The following is a 24,641-nucleotide window of genomic DNA, read 5'->3' as shown; positions in this document are numbered from 1 at the left end:
TTCAAATGATTGTTACAACCGCGTTTGTACTCGTATACAATTGTTCAATTTTATAATGTTATACAATGTTTCGTACGCAGAATAAATAACAAAATATATTTATTGTATATGTAATGATATTCCGCAGTTTCATCTCGAATTTTCGTTGTGCAATAATCAAATTTGCGATCTGATTTTTTATCATTTTATTTAGAATCAGATGTTAATCAAAATATGTTATCTTATCTTAAATTCTTTGCTACTCTCGAATGATAAATCACAAACTAGCAATATCTAGAACTTTCTCAGAGTGTAGATAAATTTAATGTCTAGTAGATGCCAATATACCTACTAAGGAAATTTCTACAATGCAATATTGCATTCAGCTGAAACTTAAGGAAAATATTAACGTAATATTATAAACTGGTATGTGTGGTTTATCAGGTACCTTCTAATCTACTATCGCAAATCTTGAAAATGCTGTAACTGGTTGTCTAGCGATCAAAATATGACACATACAATCGATAAGATACAATCGGAGGCACATTTTAAAGTAACAGGTACTTGCACTGTTTAGTGTTATTCTGGCCTTGTACCAATTGCCTGTACGTTTACAACTGGTCTAAATGTTACTGGAATTAGCAGACAGTGCGGCCTTAGCCTCCGGGACACACAGCCGACCTCATCGGCCAACAATCATTAATTTCAAAAGTCACGAATTTTCGACACATTTTGAATTATAACCAACCTTTGTTTTAACACTGGCAGAAATTAATTTGTTATAGATATATGTCACGGCTTTTTCAATCAGTTTTTAATTAAAGAAAATATTCAAATGGACTATTAAAACCTGGAAATGAACGCATGCTGTCTCGAAAAGCGGTTACGTTGTTATTAACATACAATTACGTAAATGAAGGCTGTGCTGTCGACGACGTTTCCTGAGAGTGCTTGTTACATGATTAATTATCGTGTTTTACTGCTGTACGCATTTAAACGTCATTTTCTCATTTCAAAACTTAACAACTTTAGTAAACATAAACAATACGAGTTAACAGTGTTAGAAGTACCGACCTATTTAAGTTAATTAAAAACTTGGGCTTGTTTCTATGGCCATATTAGGCTCTAGTTAGTACAAAACACGTCTAGACTGTGAGAAACTGTGCAATCGTTCAAAATCACTCATTGATCGTATAAGGAAAATCTTAGATCGATTCCGATGAAATGACATTAAAAGGCAATAAAATAAAAATAAACTTATATGGCTGCTCAATTACTCTGAAAATAAACGATAGGAGTTGCACCTCGTAATATTGAGAACATATGTGTGTGCGGAACAAGGTAAATGGAAACGAGGATAACATAGTGTCTTAATACCGTGCATAATAATCACAGTATAAACAATACACTGTACTACACCTGGACACAAACATTTTCTTTGAAACACTGACATTGAACTAGACAATCAAAACTAAAAGCCAATGTTAAAGTAGCAATAAACTGACACGCATACGTGTGCACATAAAACCGTAGTATACAAATCAATTAATCAAACCTTATCAACTTGACGTTTCGTGTGTTACAAATTGTTATATAATCCGACGAAAATAGAATGATGGATAGCATGTCAGGTGGGCTTTGAAGCTGTGTGTCTTTCAACCTTGGTAGGGTCGGCGAAATGGCCCATGGGAGAGTCGGTGACGCAAAGAATCAAGGTCAGTCGTTTACCATTATTCGTGGGCGGTGTCATCGCTCAAGTATTGTCTTTGCGAGTGCGAGTGCTATTTTATGACTGTATCAATTTGTTTAATGGTAGATTTGGATATTGTCTTTTATGTAGAGTAAGGCGCGGTTGTACCACTCCTTTTTCTATTAGGTCACACGATGTTGGAACTGCAGGGGTTGTCAATTGAAAATAGGTTGGGTGACCTAAATGGTTTATCTAGACTACACTTTGTGTTATGTGTGTTATCTCAACCACATTTTGTAAAGGGGTAGATGCCGTAATCAATTTACTGAAATCTAAGAAAAGATTTATTATTATTATTTCTATTTAGATCGCTCAAGGAATTAGTTTATGCATGGCACATTGACCTTTCTTACATAACAGAATGCTATCTTATAACATTTGAGAATTTGCAAATAGTTTTTCTGACTCTTTTTTCTCGGACTTTTTGCGCTTTATCTCTGAATAAAGTAACTATAATTCTATTTAGACTCAACTATTAATTTCATATTACATCTTCGCTTCTTCGATGAAAGCTCGAGGAATTAATCATTAATACGACTGACCTTTTGGGCTCGACATTTGGTAACAAATCGATAATTCTTGAACCTACCATCTCGTAGTCTTATATAACATACTAAATATAGCTACACTATTTAAATTATGTACGGCAACCTTTGAAGGCTTCGATAGGAATAATGAATAGACTAATTTAAGTGCCAAAATTGAAGATAGGTAATGTTTATTAATATTGGATAGACCTTTATAATGTATTAATATTGCAGAAACTTTATATGCTAGTATAAATTCAGGTTAATAGTGTAGATGTTTCTTAGGTTTAACTAGAAACGATGTGCTTCTAGGGATAATTTTAATTACAATTTAGAGTCAAGAACATTTGGTTGAATTATTACGGCGCCAGTTGGATTTATCAATGAACATTTCTCACAGATAATTGCTAGGTTATGTCTATCATCTTATTATCCTCAATTCTTTCCCTTTCAGTTTACTTTGAATGAATCTCTTTAACGTCGTTGAGACGTCATTCAATTTTAAAATGCTAAACGTAATTACTCAACTCTACATTTTAAAAAATCTCTACAATAAACACTATAGGCAAAGAAACAACATAACACTTTAGCATCAATTAAATTGAAGCTCTAGTTCAACTTTTTTCGCTCTTTCAGAATACTTTTTCATGCAGTTTACCCATATGTATGTATGTATGTTCTTGCCCCTATATAGTTAACCAATCACAGAAAGGTATGTCCACACATTGGGTGTGTCCTATTATCAGACATTGACGTTCTGAAGATTACAGTTTTATTATCATTATTGGAATCAGTATAGTTATTATTAATAAATAACTACATTAGGATGAATCATACTGTCTAAGCCCAAGCCCAATAGCACTTTGCTCAACACGGAAATCAATTCGGGAACTAAGAGCAATTATGATTTTCTTCTTTAAAATATTAGAAAAATTCTTAATAGAAGTCCTGAGTTTGGTAAAGAATCTGATATAGGCAATAGGATTGCCTTCTATTACACGACACAAACATTGTAAATTGTAAAACGCAGATATTTCATAAAACTTCAGGTATAACAGTGGCCATGTTATAAAAAAATAACTATAATTATTTCTCATGAAATTCATTTTCACCCTGCCGATAGTTAATTACTTCATTTGTAGAGTTAGAGTATAAGAAATGTTATATTACAGGTAAACAACTGATACCGTCTATGGGTGTGCTAACATTATTTACACATGTCGTAGAATAGAAAACAACATTTCTATAGTAAGCGTTGCATCGTTGAAGTAATTCTTTCGCCATGTTTACAATCACAACAGCTTTTAATTGATGCTAGTTATTGCTTATTTAGAACTAACCTAACTTACCCTTCGATTCCGGCCTTAAAAAAATGTAATAATATCGCTGATGTTTATATATTAAATGAAAAAATATGAATATAAATGTTTAGCTATAATATTGTTAATATTATAAAGAATTATTTTATTTTTAGTTTTAAATCTCTCATTAAAGTTAACATTATAATTGTAATACCAAGAAAATATAAGTCAAATTTTATTAAACAATTCTTATTCCATGTTGCCTATTTTATTTACCCTACGAAATGAAATGCACAAAGGTGCAAAAACTATTGAAGGCTACTATGTATGCCAGTAACGAGTAACTTGATATAATATACTGCATATGAAGCAGGTGGGAAACCAGTACCAATAAACCATAAGGTATGACACAGACACACCTTGCGTTGAATTTCATTGGGAAATTATTCATCTTTAACCCATAGTTCAAACTGCTCCTTGAAATTAATAAACTGGCCGCTTTCAATGTATTTGTTGACAGGCAACTTTGTAGCTGTCAATAATATGGTAGTTGACTATCAGTCAAATCGGACACTTTTTATGAAATGTCAAAATCACATATTAGTTTCGAAATACGACATAGTGACGTCACTTATTCGCATTTTCGTTAGGATCAAAATGGGTGTCTAATATAATGTTAAAATAGGTTAACAGGTAAAATAAAATATTTTCTCGTTAACCCAGTCAACTGCACCATTTAAAAATGGAAAACGTCACTGGCAATTTGGTTATCGAGTCACTATTGACAATTTAAAAATAAAACGTTGAACGCGCGTCCACTGTTTGTAAAAAGGAATTTATTTTGAAGTTTAAATGACAAACAAAAGCCTTTTTTTTTCGAAAATTCGTGTGACTAAATTATCGAGTACCAGTTTTATTCAATCATATGTTTTTTTGTCGAGTTGTAATTAGATGAAACAACTATCGCCTGACCTTTGAGATTCAACGAGTTTAAATACCACAGGCTTGTCGGATACCTTATATAGAACGGAGTTTTAAATAATCCTTCAATTTTTACTGCAAATCTTTGTTAGCGTGATGTGTGATACCTCTTTTTAAGAAAAATATCTATACAATATTCAAAGTGTTCTTTATGAAGTAAATAACTGAAACACTACCTTATCTGAAAATTCACCGTGTCAAAAAAGTACACCTTAATCTGATAATAAAAAAATGTACTTAATTTCTAAGTTGCATTTCAAAGATAATAGAAAAGTACTCAAGTATTTGACTAGGTGCGTCATAAACCCTTCCACTTATAAAACTAAGCAAAGGTAACGAACAGCCTTAAGTGGTGATGATAAGCGTTGAATCCTACGATGCGTAGTGTCCTCTTTTATCGTCATCACTCACTGACAAGGTCACAGTCCCGTGTTTATTGCAAATAACGCTCTTGCAAGGTTAACTCAGAAAAAATATCCCTTAACCTATTTTAACTGTAACAACAACACTATCTTATTATTTACTCAAGATTTTCTTTATTTGCGATTGTAAATTCCATTTTAAGTACTTGTATTGTCTACATTTTATTCTGTCTCTGATTTTCAAGAAATATTAGTTGAGCAATCAATGCCTTTGTAATTATCTACTCTTGACAGTTTTGTTGCTGATAAATCTGTTGTGGTAAGACTAGGAAAAGTTTATTGGATGAACAATAGGACTGAGACTGTCGATTGCTCAAACACTATAGAAGCGTAAGATCCCATCCAAAAGTCAAGTCAACCCGCCCTTTAGGAAATGCCTTTCGACGTCGATCGCTGAGAACATACCATAGGATGGATTTTCATTACCGCTTAACAGGTCTGTTAACCTTTCGTCGATAACACATATATATCACGCCGGCTTTCCCTGCTTTCGTTGCTGAATGGCTGGATCGATTTAAATGTTTTTTTTTGGGAGGATTAATTATAGGATGCTAAAATTTACAACATACAACTTTGGACAGTATAATATCGTTCTTACGTATATTTGATAGCATTTGAGTATTAGCGGACCCATCTTTAAACTATACAAGCGCTAAAAGCATCACAAAAACAATCAACACTTCCACCAATAATACCGGAACTACTGCAAAAAATATTGTATAATCTAGCCACGATAAAACAAAAAGTGTGCCCATTCAATCATCAATGTTCCGAGCAAGGTCGAGCATAATCAGACGTGACAAGACTGTGCACGACACTCGTATAGATTCAAACTGTGATTTAAAGATTAATGGCTAACCCTAAAAGGTGTCTAAATTTTGCTATATAATTTTGACCACCGGAATATACCGCTATACTTATAATATGTATACAAACGTGTCTCCATAAACTAGTAAACATACTGGCACAAAAGAAAAAAGTGTATAAGAATAAAGTTGTAATGATTAGCAATTAAAATTAGAACCGATGAGTCATCAACTTATTTAAAAATCATATAAAAACAATCTATTATAAATAAGTATTCATAGAAAAACACCAATATTTTATTTTTTCTAAATGTCATTTTCAAAGCTTCCCAGTCGAAACGAATTTGCAAAATTCAACCGATTGGCATCACGATACTCGTTTCATCGTAAAAATCGTAAAAACACTCGCAGGACCTGTTTTACCATCTTCTATAATGAATGTCTAGAATTTGCAAAGAGGACATTTTTTGCATTAATGGAACGAATTGAGTGTACGGTATTCTTGAAATTGGCATAACGAATGTTTTAAGTGAATTCCTTGAGTTCACTTCCAAATGTGTTGGATAATTAGATTCATTACAGGTATCGGTTCGGGTACGTCGTTGATTGGTAATTGGTAGCCGAAGCCAGTTTTTAATCGCTTGCGGTCGAGCAGAAAGAAAGGGATTGATTTTAAAAGCGGTTAGTTCGTGACTATGAGTTTCGTTGCGTGAATATTGCTCCTTACGAAAGTGAAGCGAATATTATCTACATTTATGATAATTTGTGGTAAATCAGAAAACAACTTTTTGTAATTATTATAATACATTTTTCAACGAAAATGCAGCATGTCTTTCGGTTGTTTTAAATATTGCTAATAGTTGTTAATCAAACAGTCTTCTAAACAATTTCGTCAACTGCTTTGAAACGCAAAACTGAGTGTAGACCAAAAAACTTAGCGCCCAAGGCGTCCTAATGCTCTTAGAAATCAGTGGCTGTTAACACATGCCGATGTAAGTAAACATCGTTTATTTGACGTCTAAACCGCAGATAGATAGATCACGTAAGAACTGGCACATGAAAGATCACCTTTAGACCTCGTGCTTGCAAAGGATTATGATATCACAAGGCAATATTATCTATAATCATTACATGGACTTTGAACTAGGCTTATTTGTACGAATTTGATCAATGTTATTTTTTATGGAATATTTTGCGATAGTCATTACAAATTGTTAATGAAGACAGTCACGCCTACCAATCGTCAATATTAATGGAAACGGTACACTAACTCAGAAGAATTAACATTCAGCGCATACCAGTAGCCTTTACGCTTCGTAAAAACAATCTCGAGTCACCTTGTCTTTTCTTTCAACCTCAACACGTCAAGAAATATAAAGCACTCATATTATCTCACTCACCGACTTCAATAGGGATGACATCTGTTGTCAGCTGGACGACAACTGACACTTCATACGTGTCGACCTCCAGTTTTTCTGCACCGATTTGCGACAATTAAACGCGCGTCAAAATCGCAGGCATCGCAAGGCCCAGTTCTCGCCGCTTAAATTTTCGTCACACAATCACTGAACACTAAACTATTCGCAACTATTTTATTTAATGATCAAGACACTGATATTTTTTTTCTGTGATCCGTCACTGTAACAATTTTAATTTCCTCTTCCGCTGTCCAGTCAATTGTTTAGCACGATAAGCTACGTTCGTTGATGTCGTTCGATTAATCGAATTGAATCGATTCTATCGATGATCTAAAATGAAAAAAAAAAAAATATTATCCGTGTCAAAATTGTAAAATAATTTATTGTTTTCGTGGCTAAAATGTGGTTTAGTTTTAAACCCTCGAATTAAAATTCAGGCGACATTTGTCGAAGGTCGAGTCTACAGCTGAATTATATTATCCACGTTATGTAGACATTTTTTATTGTAATATTGTTATGGTCAGCTTATTATTTTAACCCCTAATAAGTACTTAAAAGATTATATGTATTAGAATGTATGTGATTTAAAGCATTAATAGATAATCTTAATTTTACTCTGTTCCTGGTATTTTGCAACGGTTATTAGCGTAATAGCCTATAGTGCCAAATAATTTTATTTATTAAGAATAAGGTATCTTTGAAGAGAAAGTGAATACTAACCCTAGAACCTTTAATTTATAAAGTTTCCGTTTACGAATTCAGGTAGCGTCCGGTTATAAAATAAGGTAAAACTTTTACGATGTTTACTTGTTACTATGATAATCTTAATGCGATCGTGTTTTTAAACTACATACTTAAATGTAGAGTAAATAGCAAAAAAATACAATAGCAGAAAATTTACTTGAAAACATATTTGAGTTGTAAAGTAGCCTCGGAATATTTGAAGTAATTAATTTCAACATTATCTAAACATGTTGACTTAGTAAGACGTGTGAAGAAAACAAACGTTTTAATGTACACAAGCGAACCACTTCACTTATCTGAAATATACGTCAGTCTTGTAGTTTTTGTCACATGCTATTTACATAATTATATCTCGCTCATCAACGGTACAGGGTTAAAAAATACCTGATTTAAATTTAATTATAAACAACCTTATTACTGTTAACTTTTTAGTGATGTTATTCTCAATTCTATTTCTTTTTTCGCTGATATCACTCTGTCGGCGAAATCCAAATTTGGAATGAAGTTATGAAAAAGTTTTTCCTTATTTTTTATTACTCTTTTAGTTATTGTTATTTTTTGTTTATTTTTCTGAGATTCAAAGTTACGTGCTTACAATAGAATGATAACGTAATTAATTATAGTCTTTGAAGTGTTTAAATCATTATAATAATATTTAAATGGTATTATGAGGTACAGGGTTTTTGTTAGCACTCGTATAATATCAATAGAAGATGTCGCTAAGTGTTTTTGAGCACTAAAACTATTTGTGTTAGCTCACCTTGAATTAGTTTTTATATAAGACTCAAATTAAAACAAACATAGCTATTCTAAAAACAGTACCAAAAAATGTATTTTAAATATTTTCCACCAAAATAGAGTCTGTCATGATCATAATTCTTATCTTAGGTTTTTTTTTATGATGGTTACTGATCATTAACTACCGATGAGCGAGTTTTTGCACTCGGAGCGGGTCGCATCACGCACGTGACCGGCGGAAAAACGCTCGCTGTCACTGCCTTACCCTTGAAACTTAGAAAAATATAAGTTGCCAACCAAATACTAGTCCACTATTTTATATACACATACATTTAAAATATACTAATTGCCGTAATAACATCATAAAGTAAGCGTACAGACATTAGTCACACCGATAACTACTTCTTATGTACCGAAAGAAAAATAGGCACATATGACTTGACAAGGTAATTGAATAGTTATTTCCGCTAATCTCCACTCATTTTGCGCTGTTAACGCGTAACAAGCCTAACGTCTAGAATCACCATAACAATACTACAACAATAAAATGCAGATAACAAACGGAGTTTTCCGGACAAATAATACAAAAGTATGAATATTCATTAAGTGCCGTAACTAATTGCCGGGAGCACTGCCACTGGAATAACATGATCACAGAACTTACATCGGGATATAAGGCGTCAATGTCAAGTGCACCCGCGGCACTGTTATATATCACTTTCAATTGTATACGGAGATAAGTGCATCTCGTTGGAACAATGCGAGGTAAGACGCGCGATAACGTGGAACGTGCGATCGTCGCTTACACCTGTCGTGCACAGCGCGCGTGCGACGCCCGCGATGTTCGACGCACGAATGCCGCCAAACGACTTGACCATTGTTTACTTCGATAATTACATTTTCATTTCGATCGAGTTTACGGGTCGAAGGCTTCGCAGGCGGAAAATCTCGACGTGATACGTCATCAGCTGCGTTTGTTGACGACTGATTAATCGAACGAGGAAAGTGAATGAACGGCTTTATGCGTTTTCGGCGCGTATGCGCTTGAGAGCAGGAACTTTAAGGCTTTAATCTATTAAATGGTTTTAAAAATTAATTCTTTTTTTGTTTTAAGGATTGAAATAAGTGTTGTTGTAAACTTTTTAAGTACTTATTTTAGTTGTTAAGTGTTTCTCATTGTAGTCAAAATACCGGTTTTGGCAGAGATTATTGTTGGTTCCTCACAGTTAAGTATTTAAAATAGTTTTGTGTGAAGATCGGTAAACAATAGAGTGATTACATAATCTTTTTTATTTAAATAACGTCAAATAATTAAATTAATATCTACGGGTATGTGTAAAAAATATTATTTAACAATTCAACTTAATTATACTATTGTTATCAATTCCTAAATATTATAATTATTATATTGATCGCAGTTGCAATTAAGAACAAATACCTGTTTATATTAATTTTATTTAACCACCATCTTTCTTATTAGTGCAGTCAATTAAGCTTAAATTAGGTAAGAATCTCGGAATTCGAGATACCCAGCTGTAAGTCTGTAAATACTTGTATATTGACACCCTAAAAGTTGTCTCAAAACCTACATATGGTAGGGTGTACGCAACTATAAAATTTCAAGGTCCAAAGTCCCAAAAACCGGTTTTTTGAGCTTTTTTTGTAAATATCTCATTTCCTATGGAATTTTTGAATTCGTATTCATTACCAAAATTGTACAGTATAAAATTCTCTACAAATTTTGTTAGAATATTTTTTTTTACGGTGAACCGTTTTCGAGATAGAGAGGGGAGAGCGCGCGGTCACAGGAACATTTCAAGTCAACCGGTGCCTCCGGTCGAAAATGCGCCATATATATTATAGTTGATGAACTATCGATAAATCAATGATTAATAAATATTTGTCAATTTCTATTAACTATTACATTATTTTTTATCATTTTTTTCATAACCTATCCACTTTTTATTCAGTATTAATTAACTTATCAACACTTACCTGCCCATGTAATTGCAGAATTTTTCATGAAAATATAGGCACTATATTTGAATTTTAACCTAATTAATATTAATAACTTCTTACATGATGAAAAAAAAAACAAATAAATCAGTATTATTGAAAAGATATAGATTTAATATAATTATGAAGAAAATGATGACACCAATGACTTTTCGAAGTTATGTGTGTATTAGAAATAATTGTCACATGCTCCAACGGTGAAGGAAAACATCGTGAGGAAACCTTGCATGAATAAAATTTGTTAAATACATTTATTGAGGGCATGCAAAGTCCCCAACCCGCACTTGGCCAGCGTGGTGGACTCAAGGCCTAACCCCTCCCTCATTACGGGAGAAGACCCTTGCTCAGCAGTGGGACAGTAATGGGTTAAATTTATTTATTATTATAATCATTGATTTATCGATAGTTCATCAACTATATATGGCGCATCTTCGACCGGAGGCACCGGTTGACTTGAAATGATCCTGTGACCGCGCGCTCTCCGCCCACTATCTCGAAAACGGTTGACCGTAAAAAAAAAATTCAAACAAAATTTGTAGAGAATTTTGTACTGTACAATATTGGTAATGAATACGAATGCAAAAATTCCATAGGAAATGAGATATTTACAAAAAAAGCTCAAAAAACCGGTTTTTGGGACTTTGGACCTTGAAATTTTATAGTTGCGCACACCCTACCATATGTAGGTTTTGAGACAACTTTTAGGGTGTCAATATACAAGTATTTACAGACTTACAGCTGGGTATCTCGAATTCCGAGGTGAACTTACTATAATGACTGGACTATATGAAATGATACCTACAACACAATACATAATCAAAGTATTCGGAAAAAAAATGTACGGATTGAGTTATTAAACTTTTGTGATATTATTTTGGAATAATTACTATTCAAATAAAGAACAATTATTGACATATTAGGATACAAAATAATAGTATTAGTTTAAAAAAAACACTGACGTAACGTGGTTCAGTGAAAAATAATAATATGGATTGCAGTGCTGGCTGGTAGTATAGGTACTAGGTACTACTCGGTATGTAATTATCAGTTGTAAACTACTACAAGTACCTAGTACTTGTAACACAGGTATTTACGCAAGTTACACGATATCTTGACAGCAATTGAGAACTACGACGTGAATGCTTGATTATTGGATTATTTTCACAACGTAGTATAAACACGCAGTCACCCCTAAAATGAAGTCACAGGATTATTAAATTATGTGTTATGTACACAGACACTTTTTATTAAGTATCTCTACTTTTAAGTTCGATTTTATATTGTAATTAATCGTTTCCAAAAGGAAAACTCAAAAATAATTATTTATAAATGCTTTATTTTACATTAATTAAATCCATATATGGATACATCCATTTAAAATCTATTTAACTTATAATTTTTGAAATTCAAGTTTTTATTATTTTAAAGGTCAACAAAAACAAAAGAAAGTTATGATTCGAAATTCAAACAAATGAAACAAAAACGTTTCTTTGGAAAACCTTTGCTATTTGTAGTGAATAAATTGCAGCCAGTAATTTCATTGCTATGTTTAATTTTGCATGCAATTTAAAAAGGTGCTTTTCAAATTATGTATTACAACTTCTTTAGATGTCATTTAGAATAGCGTTCGCAGAACTTAACAATAACATGTTTATTTTAGGTTTAGTTACAGTCTTTTCGCATTATAGTATGTATGAACTTGTAAAAAAATCTCTTTGGCTTCAAGAATCACAAGTAAGTACACGTCTCATCAGGTTTCTTTCAGTGAGAAATATCGAGCTTTTTTGTGTAGAGAAAAGATTTTATTAGATACAAATTCATACTATATTGCAAAAAGACTTTTTCCCCGACCTAGTATAACAATTTTACAGACATGTGAAAAAATATTTTTAGAGTTGGTTTAATTTTTTTGAATTTTCAAAAATTTTCTTAAATAAAGTCATCTACTTACTTCAATTCATTATAATTTGTATGTCAAAAGAAAATAGCAATACAAATTCAAAATGTCTATGCAATTACTAAGATGAAAGAATAATTGTAAGCTGGCTGCTTGGAAGAACAATTCTTAAAGTAAAAAAATAATGGTGTATAATTTGAGATAGCGTGGAACAAGATAATGTTACATTACTGTCTATCAATAATGTTCTGTAAAACTGTGTGATTATGTTCGGAGTAATTTGTATGTCTTGTTAAGGCAGGTATGAAGTTGTATGTTACCATACCGTAATGTAAGGAGTGTATGTTTTTTTCGTACTAATAACGTTTAAAAAAAAATAATTTTGGTTTTTTTGCCTTGATAATTACACATTTAAAATAAATTGGCAAAAGTGACTTTAGAAAAGTCTTGTTGATTTTATGTTATAATTTTTAATTTTAGTTTTGGTGTTTCAGAAAAGAACAAAAATATTTTTTTACTTCATGTTTAAAAAAATATTTTTGTTTTTATAATGTGAAGATTCTTTTATTTTATTATAGGCGTGTAATCTATTAATATCTTAATAGACAAAAACCAAATCTAGCTCTTTAACAAGCAAGAACATGCAAGTAAAAAATAAAGTTCATGAATAAAAAACCCATAATCCGCCATTAATTTTATTCCATCGCAAAACAGTACACGTGTTTTCGTCTTGTCTCGAAATCTCTGGGAACCGGAATTTTTACCGCCATTTCCGAAACCAGTAAAATATGAAGGTATTAATATTATTAATAGCAGATTTGCAATGTTTCCTACATTTAATACCTGACTATCACTTTTTATTGCAAACAATTACATTCACTTATGAATAACTTGGTGGTCAAGCAATTATGAATTCTTATCACTAACCCAGGGTTGGACAAATTTCCGAACGGAGTTCTTCTGGGAGGCTACTTTGCCGTCTGAGGATATTTTTTTAAAGTACAATTTAATAGGGAACATACAATAAATAAATATTTTAAAGAAAACTAACTTCGTTAATCTTAACAGGGCTATACATCCTTCGTCATTTCATTTCAGGATACGAAGTCCGTACAGTTAGAACTAAATATCTAGGCATAATAGCATCTAAATTAATACTTCTTGATGTAGAAATCGACATGCAGGAACAGCAGTTTTACCGGTACTATAACTTCAACAAACAGAACAACACTCTGTATATATAAACAAAAACAATAAACTACATATTTTGCATGCTATACTAGATATATTTTTTCTGATTGTCGCACGAGTTTTCCGTTAGGCTCACGTTTTGTGATCGTGTCTGATCGCTTGGCTGGTTCCTGTAACCACCTCCTTCCTGTTCAACACATTATTTATATCACTGTTACATCTTTTTTATAACACTTTAATACAACACTGCATATAATTTAATTAAATATTATTACATAAATAAAAAACTATAAACAGTTGGTTTTGATGTTTTCTTTTATTTTTTTATCTAATACATACTTTTTGTTTTGTAAAAACTTTAATTTGCAAGGGTTGATGGTTTGACAATACACATTTCATATTTTGACTGGGTACTTAGGTTCTCTAATATGATAAAATAGATACATAAAAAATACCTTACCTTCATAATAATTATTATTATCATTTACATATTCTTATTCAAAAATACACTAGAACTGAAATTATCATTGGGGAAACTTACTAATAAAATAACAAAAATAATAACTATGACAAATTGTCCGAAAATGACAATTCTCGACTCAATGATATTAGTTTCTTAAAGTTATTTTAAAGTTGCCCAGATTTTAACATAGAAACCAGTCTAAACAAATATAAAAACAATTACTCACGAAATGACACGGAATTTAAAAATGTATATATATATTTAGATTTTACTATAAAAAACCATTTTGCATGGCTAGGCTATTTAATTCACCTTGATTAATTACTATTAAATGCTAAATAACTAGAACCATTATATTTAGGCATAGTTTTAAAAAGGTTCTTTTTTGGTCGTCTATTTAAAGATATCAAGAATAGCATTCAACGTATTTTGGATTCGGTAATATTAACAATGTTTAAACAAAACCTCTTTTGGATTCTAGAACAGGTTATTGAAATACGGAGACGCTAATACAAACACCATAGTGTCGTGTGGGACTCCATCAATAAACTAGTCTAGCTGATAATGCTTAACTTGTGTGCCCTATTTGACACAGCTACCTTGTTTTAGAAATGTATTGAATAATTAATTATAATCTTGATATATCGTGCATGCCAAGGCTCTCAATTCAGTTTCAAACTACAGTTGTTCATCGATGGGTAAGTACGAAGGAGCGATAAATGACATACTTATCGGTTCTAAGTTCTAATATTAATGGAGTCATATCTCAAGTTACAGGTAAACCTCAGATATAAATTATGTAATTCTACGTAATCGTGCTGACTATAATTAGATTTGATTCTTGATAATTGACTCAGCGTCACGAATGTTATTGTTAAGGCTTTAATAGATTTTCCTTGGCAGCTGAAGAATTTTCTTAGTGAGCTTTTCCACTGGCGAGGCGAAGCGCCTCGAGAAGAAGCGGTATTGAAACCATGAAGCAGCTTTTCCAACGACGCGACGACGTCTCTGAACGAATTTAAATCTTACTCTTTGCGATCTTACTTCATTATTATGTTGCCCACGTTATTGCCAAAACAAAGTCTTAATTAAACATTTTTTAATTAAACCATAGATGCGATTGAAAGTACCTAATTGGACATTAATCCGGTGACAGGGATGGTTGAAAGAAAGGGGGAGGCTTTGCGCAGCAATGGGATAATCACAAAAAAAACTGTTTAACAATTTCAATCAAAACATTTATTGAAGCTATTTTAAACCAGAATATATCGTCTTTGTTAATCTTCAATGCCCCTCCAGCTGTATTCGCAGACTACTATAGTTTAAAGAACTAAAAGTTTTCCTCAGCTAGTGACAATGCACCTTTACTATAGTGACGGACTTATGTAAATCGTTTGTTACATGGAATTTGCAGCAAACATTATTTATTAGCCGGAAGCTGCACTATAATTTAATATTTTTCAATGTATATGTTACTGTAAAAGCCCGAACGGTGGTAAATCCTAAGATTTTCCGGTATAACCTAAGATTTACCAACTCGCAATGGTAAAAGTCCGAACAATTCTTTTATTTCGAACTTTTACCCATATTCACGTGATGATGTCGAGATGTCGCCGGAGCCCCGCTTCGCGGGGCTCCTCCTTCTGGGTGGTTAAAAAGAAATAACCACGAAGGCTAAGGTGGGAGCTTCGCTTCGCTCGCTCCCACCTTAGCCTTCTAACCTAACCTACCCATGTCGCTTTGCCCAAAACTCCTTCTTTATAAGTATGTCACAGTATATAATTATACCGTGAAATAGTTAGAAACATAGTTATGAAGGAGGATTTTTTTATATATCGTAACATAGTTTTTAAACTCTGTATTGTTCGGACTTTTACCATTGAGAGTTGGTAAATCTTAGGTTTTACCGGAAAATCTTAGGATTTACCACAGTTCGGGCTTTTACAGTAACATATAGACTTTATTATGTTTCATATTCATTAATCATAATATATTATAACTCACTGTTGTCTTGTGTACAAAAGATTAGTCTGTCCATAAAATAATATTAAGTATAAAGAATAGGTAAGTATTTATGAAAGCTATTTTTGCAATATGAAATTATATAAATCATCAAATTATATCCGTCACAAAATAAATAAAAATTTAACGCATTTCATGGTCCATAATCATGAATGACTAGGTATTTTTAAATAGAAGAGCTCCTAAGTAACCACCATAACAACTAATATTATTTTAAATTTATTTATTAAAATATTAGTCAATTAATGTTTTATATGTAGGGAGCAGTGTTTAGTTTACTTAGGTTAGCTTTAAATATAGCTGTCACTAAGCCAGTTATTTTTGTTTAACATATTATTATTAAACAATATTGTTAGCAGCAAGCAAAACAGTGATTAATAAGCGAGAACCGTTATAATGCAATGAATTCGTAACGGTTAGTTTCGTTGATGTTTTGTCATTATTGATCGATAGCATATTAGTATTTATTGCGTAGGTTTTAAAATACATTAATGATGTGTAAAAGATGTTATCTAATTATAATAAACTCTCGAGACTCAAACGCTTGACTAAGCTCTAAATTAAATCTAAATTCTTTAAATTTTCTGTCTGAAGTTTCACAAATCTTAGTGTCTTTAATCAAGCTCGAATTAAACTACTGGCTAGTATAAAGATTAATTTTAGTAATCAAAACCCACTACTCCGTAAAACCGTATAAATTAATATTTAAAAATAAGCTAAGCTATTGTAATTTTAACAAAAAAAAATGCTAATTTTAAAATCACCGCAATAGTTCCATGGCCTATTTTCTGTCCTACTTCTGCGAATAAAAGCGACACAGAACAATGCTGTTGAAGTAACTTAACAAGACAATAAGAAGAATAGCAACAGCCTTCCCGTTACCTCTACATTATCATTTAAAAACATACGCAATTATTTTGCATAGGAATAAGCAACAAAAATTAAGTACAATGTCGCTTTGTCACTAAACCGTGTTCGAGTGTCAATGATCTTGAACATTTTTGTGAGCACTGATTGGTTGATTACAAGCTTAAGTTGTGAGCACATTGTTCTATATTTTGCCACTAGATGTCGTTAGGTATTACGTATTTTACAAATTATTATAGTTTTAGCTATTATCGCGGAATATTCTGCTCGTAAATTTTCCTTTAAACTTTTTGAATCAGGTAAGTTAAGCCAGAGTTAACAAAGTTATTTCATAGGTTGACGTAGTCTTCAACACGCACTTGCCCAACGTGAAGATTAAAGTTCTGAAAATTAGTATTGTATCAGTGAGTCCAACATCCGTGAAGTGCGATGAGCAAAATATATTTATATAAAAAAAGTTGTTTAATATTATTAGGTACTACAAAGAATACTCAATACTAATATTGTGTGAGAATAAAAATAAAATACCCGCGTCGATACAATGCAGGCAATTTAATGACCTATCGCTAACAGGACCAATAAACCGTATATTTTATTACACTACATAATCATATAGAATGAAAACATGTTCTCGCAACGAGGAAATGCTTCAGAATGATTGACGGATTGTACAAAATAAATTACATCAGTAAAACATTTTATAGAAGATGTTTACTCGGTCATTTATGAAATAGATTGATTTCTTTCTGGTGTACACTACCGTATTCATCTTTGTTCCACTGGGCTCACACCTGTCCAAGGTTCATGAAATAAGGGACTTTTGTACAATTATAATTCTCTTGGAAACATCAAGCGTGCTTCTGATTTTCACAAAATACGGTAGACTGAAAATAGTTTAAAAAAAAACATGCCTTAGGACGGCAAGTAGCGCTCAGAGACTAACCACTCCCTCAATTCCGGAGGAGACTCTTGTCCTGCAATTGGATTGTAGTGGGTTAAAAAAATATATTTTCAAAAATTACTGTGTCGGAACTGTTCGCAAATCATGATTCATCATCATTTAAAGTATACAGTAACGTTGTCGTTTATAATCCCATTTCCTTTTCAAAATGACTTACTCTGTAATTATTTGAAGAGGCATCTTCAAACACCGTGTCACTGTATTTACCTGAAACAATAAACATTTACATAATACATGACTATCAAATCTACTTTTAGTAACATTTTGTCAAATTATCGTTCAATTTTCGTGTACTCAAATGAATCAGTCAGGATTAACTTGACTTTGCAAAAACATTTGCTCAAAAAATATTCAGTTTGTGTCAAATGAAGTAAAGTTATGGAACACGATTTCATTATCCTTTTGGTTTGACAGTACATGCCCCTATGACGTCGTTCGAGCAAATATATGTTTGACGTATTACGAATATATTATGCAAAATAATGTATTCGGTGTATTATGAAGATTATAATTCTCAAAATCATAATTCGCAGTTTTAGATTATTGTCCGTTTCAAATGTAAAAGTACGAGACAAATGAATTATTAGGTTTTACCTTTGTTTAGAAACGGTAACATTAGAAAAATATGTATTCTTTAACCCACATAAAAATTGTGAATAAATTTTCAGGTGGTGAACATGATGACTGTCTTAAATAGAACTACCTATGTAGAAGAACGAAAGAAAAATGGACCTCATGCGAGACGAAGAAGATAGTTAATTCTAATACATCATTCGATGTGCATAAATCTATGACGTCTAAGAGCTAGATTACAGATAGAAATAATTAATTATCCACAATTACGATTTGTAAGCACATGGGGTCATTGCAAGACACGTGATCAATTACACGGGTACCAGCATATGATAATTTTACTTCGCGCAATGATTTTATGATATGAAGTAATAAAGTCCAATTCCATATTTTATTCATCTTATCGAGAAAACGCAAGAATACAAAATTAGTAGAAAAATTTTAAGTAGATAGGAAAAGTTTAATTAGAGATTTGATTTAATGCATAAGTATTAGAGACAGCTGTGAAAATAGCTTTAAGATTATATAGAACTGCAAAATTGTGAATCTAAATCAGGAGATGCCCATTTTAAAGTTTCAATAGAGTTGCGTTTTTCAGAGGATAACATTTTAATTAGCAATTTGAAAGCCATCCTTGTCCCCCAGATCGTCTCGGAAAAACGGGTCAGGACCGAGGAACAAGAGTGGCGACATCCACAAACTCATACAAACACATGAAAAAATAAAATTAAGTTCTTTGAAAAACGCAAGCTAAGGTCTAAAAATATAACATTTCAATGGACTACAGAATAAGTTCATCGACTTTACAAACAACTAAGTTCAATATTTGCAACTATTATGTACAACCTAGATACATTGCAACGATGTTAATATATCTGGGGGCACGGAAGTGCCCCCGCAAGTCGAGCAAAAAAAAAAGCGGCACGTCCGTAACATCCTTTTCTCGAAGCAATTCGGGCTATTTTTGACACCCCTATAATTTCGTTGTGGATAAAACAAGAAGCCTGGATTTTCAGCAACTAATCAGTCATTGTATAAACACGGTATATTTAAAATTTCAGTCAATTTGAACCAGTAGTTTAAGAATGACAACTTGTTAAAATTTTGAATTTTGTCACTCACTGATTCACTGACTCACTGACTCACTGACTCACCGATCATCAAAAGTCTAAGGTACTTCTAGCAGACTTAGAAGCTTAAAATTTAGAATACAAATAGGGTTTAGTGTCTTAATCATGGGAAAAATTTAATATTTTCTAATTTCGGTCCAGTTTTCTAAATACACCAACTGCAACAATAACTTTGTAATACCATATAAATGTATAAGATTACAAGGTTACATTTGCAGTTAATGAATTATTATTACTGTAGAAAATAAAATAAATAGGTGTAAATAGGTACCTACTATATGAGGCATAACGGGAGGGGGTAAAGGGTGGGTAAGGGTGTTTAGCCCATGAAACTGAACAACATTCCCATAAAAAAATATGTTGAATTATGAAAAAAAAACGTCTTTCCATACAAATTGGACTTATGTTCGCTCTACAAAAAGAAGTGAGATGCCATCAAAAACATTCTGTAAAAACCTCAAGTCTCGCCGTAAAAAGTTGTGAGATCGATATAATACCAAGTCGATTAATCTATTTAGTCTCTACTTAAAGGACCTTCTGTCTTAAGTTATAACGTATGTTATTATGATGCCAATTTTTAAAAAATACCTTTAAAACAAATAGATCGACTTGGTCATCGCAAGAAAACACAAATTCGCCATTATTAACATTTCAGGAGCATTAACTTCTCGTCGTGCTGTGTAGTGTGATACATACTAATAATTAAATCATGCGATGGCCAGGTCGGTCTATTTGTTTTAAAGGTATTTTTTTTAATTGGCATGATAATAACATACGTAATAACTTAAGACAGAAGGTCCTTTAAGTAGAGACTAAATAGATTAATCGACTTGGTATTATATCGATCTCACAACTTTTTACGGCGAGACTTGAGGTTTTTACAGAATGTTTTTGATGGCATTGCTTATACATAATATTACTTAAATAGATTGCAAATAAATATCTAATAATGTATATTGTAATAAGTAATTAGCAACTTACCTACTTAAGAGCAACTATATAATTAGTGTCAAAGATTAGATTATATTTGCTCACGTGAATCAATATCTGCCATCCTATTATTATGAAAGTGATTTCAATAAATTAGTTATGTTTTTAACCTAAATGATGTATAAAATTTGGACAGCTTGGAGAACTTCGACGCACAGCACACTCTCCCATTCTCATATTTTATTTAAACGTTGTCTATGTAATGTATAGTTTTTGACTTATTTAGAAGTATTAAGTATTTAAAATATATTTTACCTAAATCTATCGTAAATATTCTAGTTGTTGTTTGTTTGTCTTATGGTTAGTGGTTAGTTAGTTTATTCTTGTAAAAATAACCAGTAGACCTTATCTTTCAAATAAGTAAAACAATAAACTATAAATTTAAATACTATTGAATATACATATAAGATTATTATCAATTCAGTTTTTCTTCGCTAATAAACTAGTTACTCAACTCATACATAAATATGATGAATATTACATTATCTCACTCGTTGACCTCAAATATTATAATATTACGTCACAAAGAATAACAGTTATCAATGACGATTTTCATTTTAATAATTTCTCACACATTTTTGTTATATTTAGTGTAATACAAAGAGTATTTAATCAAAAACAATGCAATAAAAAATACAAATACATAAGAAAACGTATAGAATGTAATGATAAAGTCAACTGTTACTTGATTTACTTAACAATTCTTCATGATAGTTATTTTTTGCACAATGTTATGTGCTACGGTTCATATTCCTTTAATATAGTTAGTTATTCTAATCATTACTTAAAGTGAAAAGCCTATATGCTAGCCCAACACAGAACTCAAACCCTAATTACGGATGAGTAAATTTGTCTTAATTGGGCAAAGCTGTTTCTTCGATAGCATATATTATACTAGTATAAAATACAGGTAGGTAGCTTATAAGCAGCTGAGAATTTGATTGTGAGCTCGATAAATACATAGCAAAAGCTCGTCTCGTTTTATGGTAGACGTGTTTTGTTTTATATTTTTTTATTTTGACTTGTATACATATTTACGCACAATTATAATTGCAGGCAACTTGTAAATTAAAGGCTTAAACGTTTACTCAGACTTGCAAAGAGCAATGTCTCCTGCAAGGGTATTTATTAATTTCACATTTTACTTGCGTGGCAACTAAATACGCGACTATGAATTATTGTGCTTGGGCGTAAATAAATCCGTCGCAATTTTTCTCGTATTAGTGAACTGTGCCGATTTTTAGCTGGTTTGCATACCGCAGGCAATACGTTTTTGAGTAAGTAGACGAGTTGCTATTATTATAGTTTCAACTCACCAAGGGCGTTGATGACTGTCACTAGACCGACAACGCGACCATGTATATAATTACTCTGACGATACTGTAATAAATTGATGAAGTATTTTGTTAATTCAATTATTTCGTAAATATGTTTGACATCTATGCTTAACCATTAAGTTATTATATTAATTTATTATCAAATAAATCGAAGGTTTCATTTAATCAAACAGAGAAAATGCCTGGAGCTATCAATTAAACTTGAATAAATTAACTACTTGTGTGACCATCGCTTAAGTAGTAATGTCTATTGGGTCGTCCTCCATACGAAATATATTTTTGAAACAAAATGTCAGGGCCTTTATACTTGAGCCGCTGATTACTTCATAAATTATAAGCCTATGTACACAAATGTCAAAACAATAAAATATACATACATTATTGACGATTACATTGATTTATGTACGATGGATAAGCGTGGGTGGAAGTAGCTCAATGATTAAGAAAAATTGCATGTAAAGAAGTTATATTTACTTTTAAAAGTCGTCTTAGTTTCTTTAAAAACTTAAGTGTTAAGTACTACTAGGATAAATCAACAACCACTAAGTCTTGTACATAAATCATTTTTTTTGTTGCCGAAAAATAACTTTGCTAACTTCATGATAATGACTTGCAATTTTACTAGGTTTATCTCAACTAGTTTCTCATTTTACTGTTACTATTAACTGTCAGCCAACATAATCTTGTCAGATATTGCCTCAAGCTAAGATATTTTCTACCGACTTTTTAATTATACACACATAATAATCCTTGCTTCATGCGAATATATTGAAACTATGAAACTCTAACCGCGTATACGTATATACGTGTGTATATATAGATATCTACATATTTACGGGCCATTCTTTAAATAACAATATAATTAATCTTGCTACGCATTTATTCCCACGGATCTGCCCTTTGACGCCTGCCCATGATGATGATTTACCTACGCCCACAGATAAACTCAAGGCGGACCATTCGCTGCAGAGTTACAATCCTTTGACTTCATTTACAATCATTCATCACGACGCACTAAACGTGCTATTCAGTAGTTATAACCATCTCGATGAAACATGCTTTCAAAAGTTCACATCACAACAATGAGCATATCTAAATCATAAGTTTAATCGCATATGCCACCATCTCACATCCGCATATGATCGCCGGCTTCATGGCCACTCACCAAAACGCCTTGCCTTGCGCACGCGCAACTGCTCGAGCAACTAGGATGCATTACACTTCCGGTAGAAATTCTCACCAAAGCTTTATGTGCTTGTAATTATTGTTATATAATGTAGAGCTTGAAGATAAGGTTTAAACTGTAATCTTGATCAAGTAAGGATATATTGTGGTAAAAGTGAGGAAATATCAAAACGTATATTATGATATATGGTACATCATTACTGAACCGTACTAGCACGATTCTCTACCTATCTCTATCGGCTATCGACAACCAGCCAGCTATCGAAAAATGTTGTACGAAAATCGCAAATACTACTTATGCAGTACATTTCAAATGTCAAATTCTCGATAATTCATTGCATTGAGTGTAGAGAATCGTGCTACAGATTGACCAATGTGTTAGCACTATCTTAAAAAATAATATGATTTCGTCTTCATTTAATATGCTACTACAATAAATTGTAGCATGATTTAACATATTACGTATATAACTACGTAGAAGGCTAAAATTAAATAATATCGAACATTAAAATTGAAAATTCGTGTCTGAACCAATTTGACACTAAGTTACGAATATACGTTCATTTTAAGTGTCAATAAAAACAATAATATGGACGGAGTCACGTTTCAGTTGTTTGTATAAATTGTGCTAAGTTCTCCAGTAAATCGTGTAAACTGCTAATATTGATTAAGGTGACTGCTTCTTGAAGGCAGAGATTATGGATATTACGATGGTTAAGTATATGTCATTTCAGTATAGAAAATAAGTATTTTACCTATATATGTATAATTAGATTAATAATAATGTTCCACTTAGTTATTTGTTATAATATTAATATATGTATAATAATTGTATATTTATGGATGTAAAAACATTATGGACCTGGTCTGAAAATAAAGCTTTATTATTATTATTATTAAGTGTGTTGATCCTGTTCTGTAGTGTCACCATATAAACCTTTGATAGTCCATATTAGTTGTACGTTTAAATAAAGTTATAGTTATACATATAGTACATACGAGTATATACATTTTTTCATCCATTATTTTAAATGCATACAGACATAAAAATTACGCGTTGTTTTTACAGGGGTAGGTAGAGTGCAATGAATTAAATAAACGTTTAATTACTTTCCCAAAAGTACATAGCTCAATGAATTTTACTTTACCATTAACTACAAATATCTAAAGTAAAAAATCTTTTTACGCTTTACAAATGGATAAATATTGATAATGATCGTATAGACATATACTGCTGTCTATAAACAGTAAACCCATGACATTAAACTAAAAATAAAATGCAAATAGTCTAATAAAACAATTATTAAATAACAATATTAATCTCAAGTAGTTCCGGCAGAGTT

The 24,641-nt window shown here is 31.9% G+C and overlaps 1 protein-coding gene across 3 annotated transcripts in view; it reads right to left on the bottom strand.

The window, feature by feature from the left end:
- The window catches only part of LOC142973724 (uncharacterized), a 242,803-nt gene that overhangs the window by 152,425 nt on the left and 65,737 nt on the right, over positions 1-24,641 (bottom strand). The window contains exons 1-2 of one of the 3 annotated variants that reach the window (XM_076115701.1): positions 9,331-9,513; positions 7,167-7,514 (exon numbers count right to left, since the gene is read on the bottom strand). The exons of the other annotated variants lie outside the window; for them this stretch is intronic. The gene's annotated coding sequence lies outside the window, so the exon portion shown is untranslated. Of the gene's footprint in view, positions 1-7,166; positions 7,515-9,330; positions 9,514-24,641 lie in introns of those variants that run through there. 3 annotated transcript variants of the gene reach the window in all.

Source organism: Anticarsia gemmatalis, chromosome 6, assembly GCF_050436995.1.
Source record: "Anticarsia gemmatalis isolate Benzon Research Colony breed Stoneville strain chromosome 6, ilAntGemm2 primary, whole genome shotgun sequence".
Classification (NCBI taxonomy): domain Eukaryota; kingdom Metazoa; phylum Arthropoda; class Insecta; order Lepidoptera; family Erebidae; genus Anticarsia; species Anticarsia gemmatalis.
Note: the sequence above shows the minus strand (reverse complement) of the source record. Positions and strands in the feature narration are given on the sequence as shown.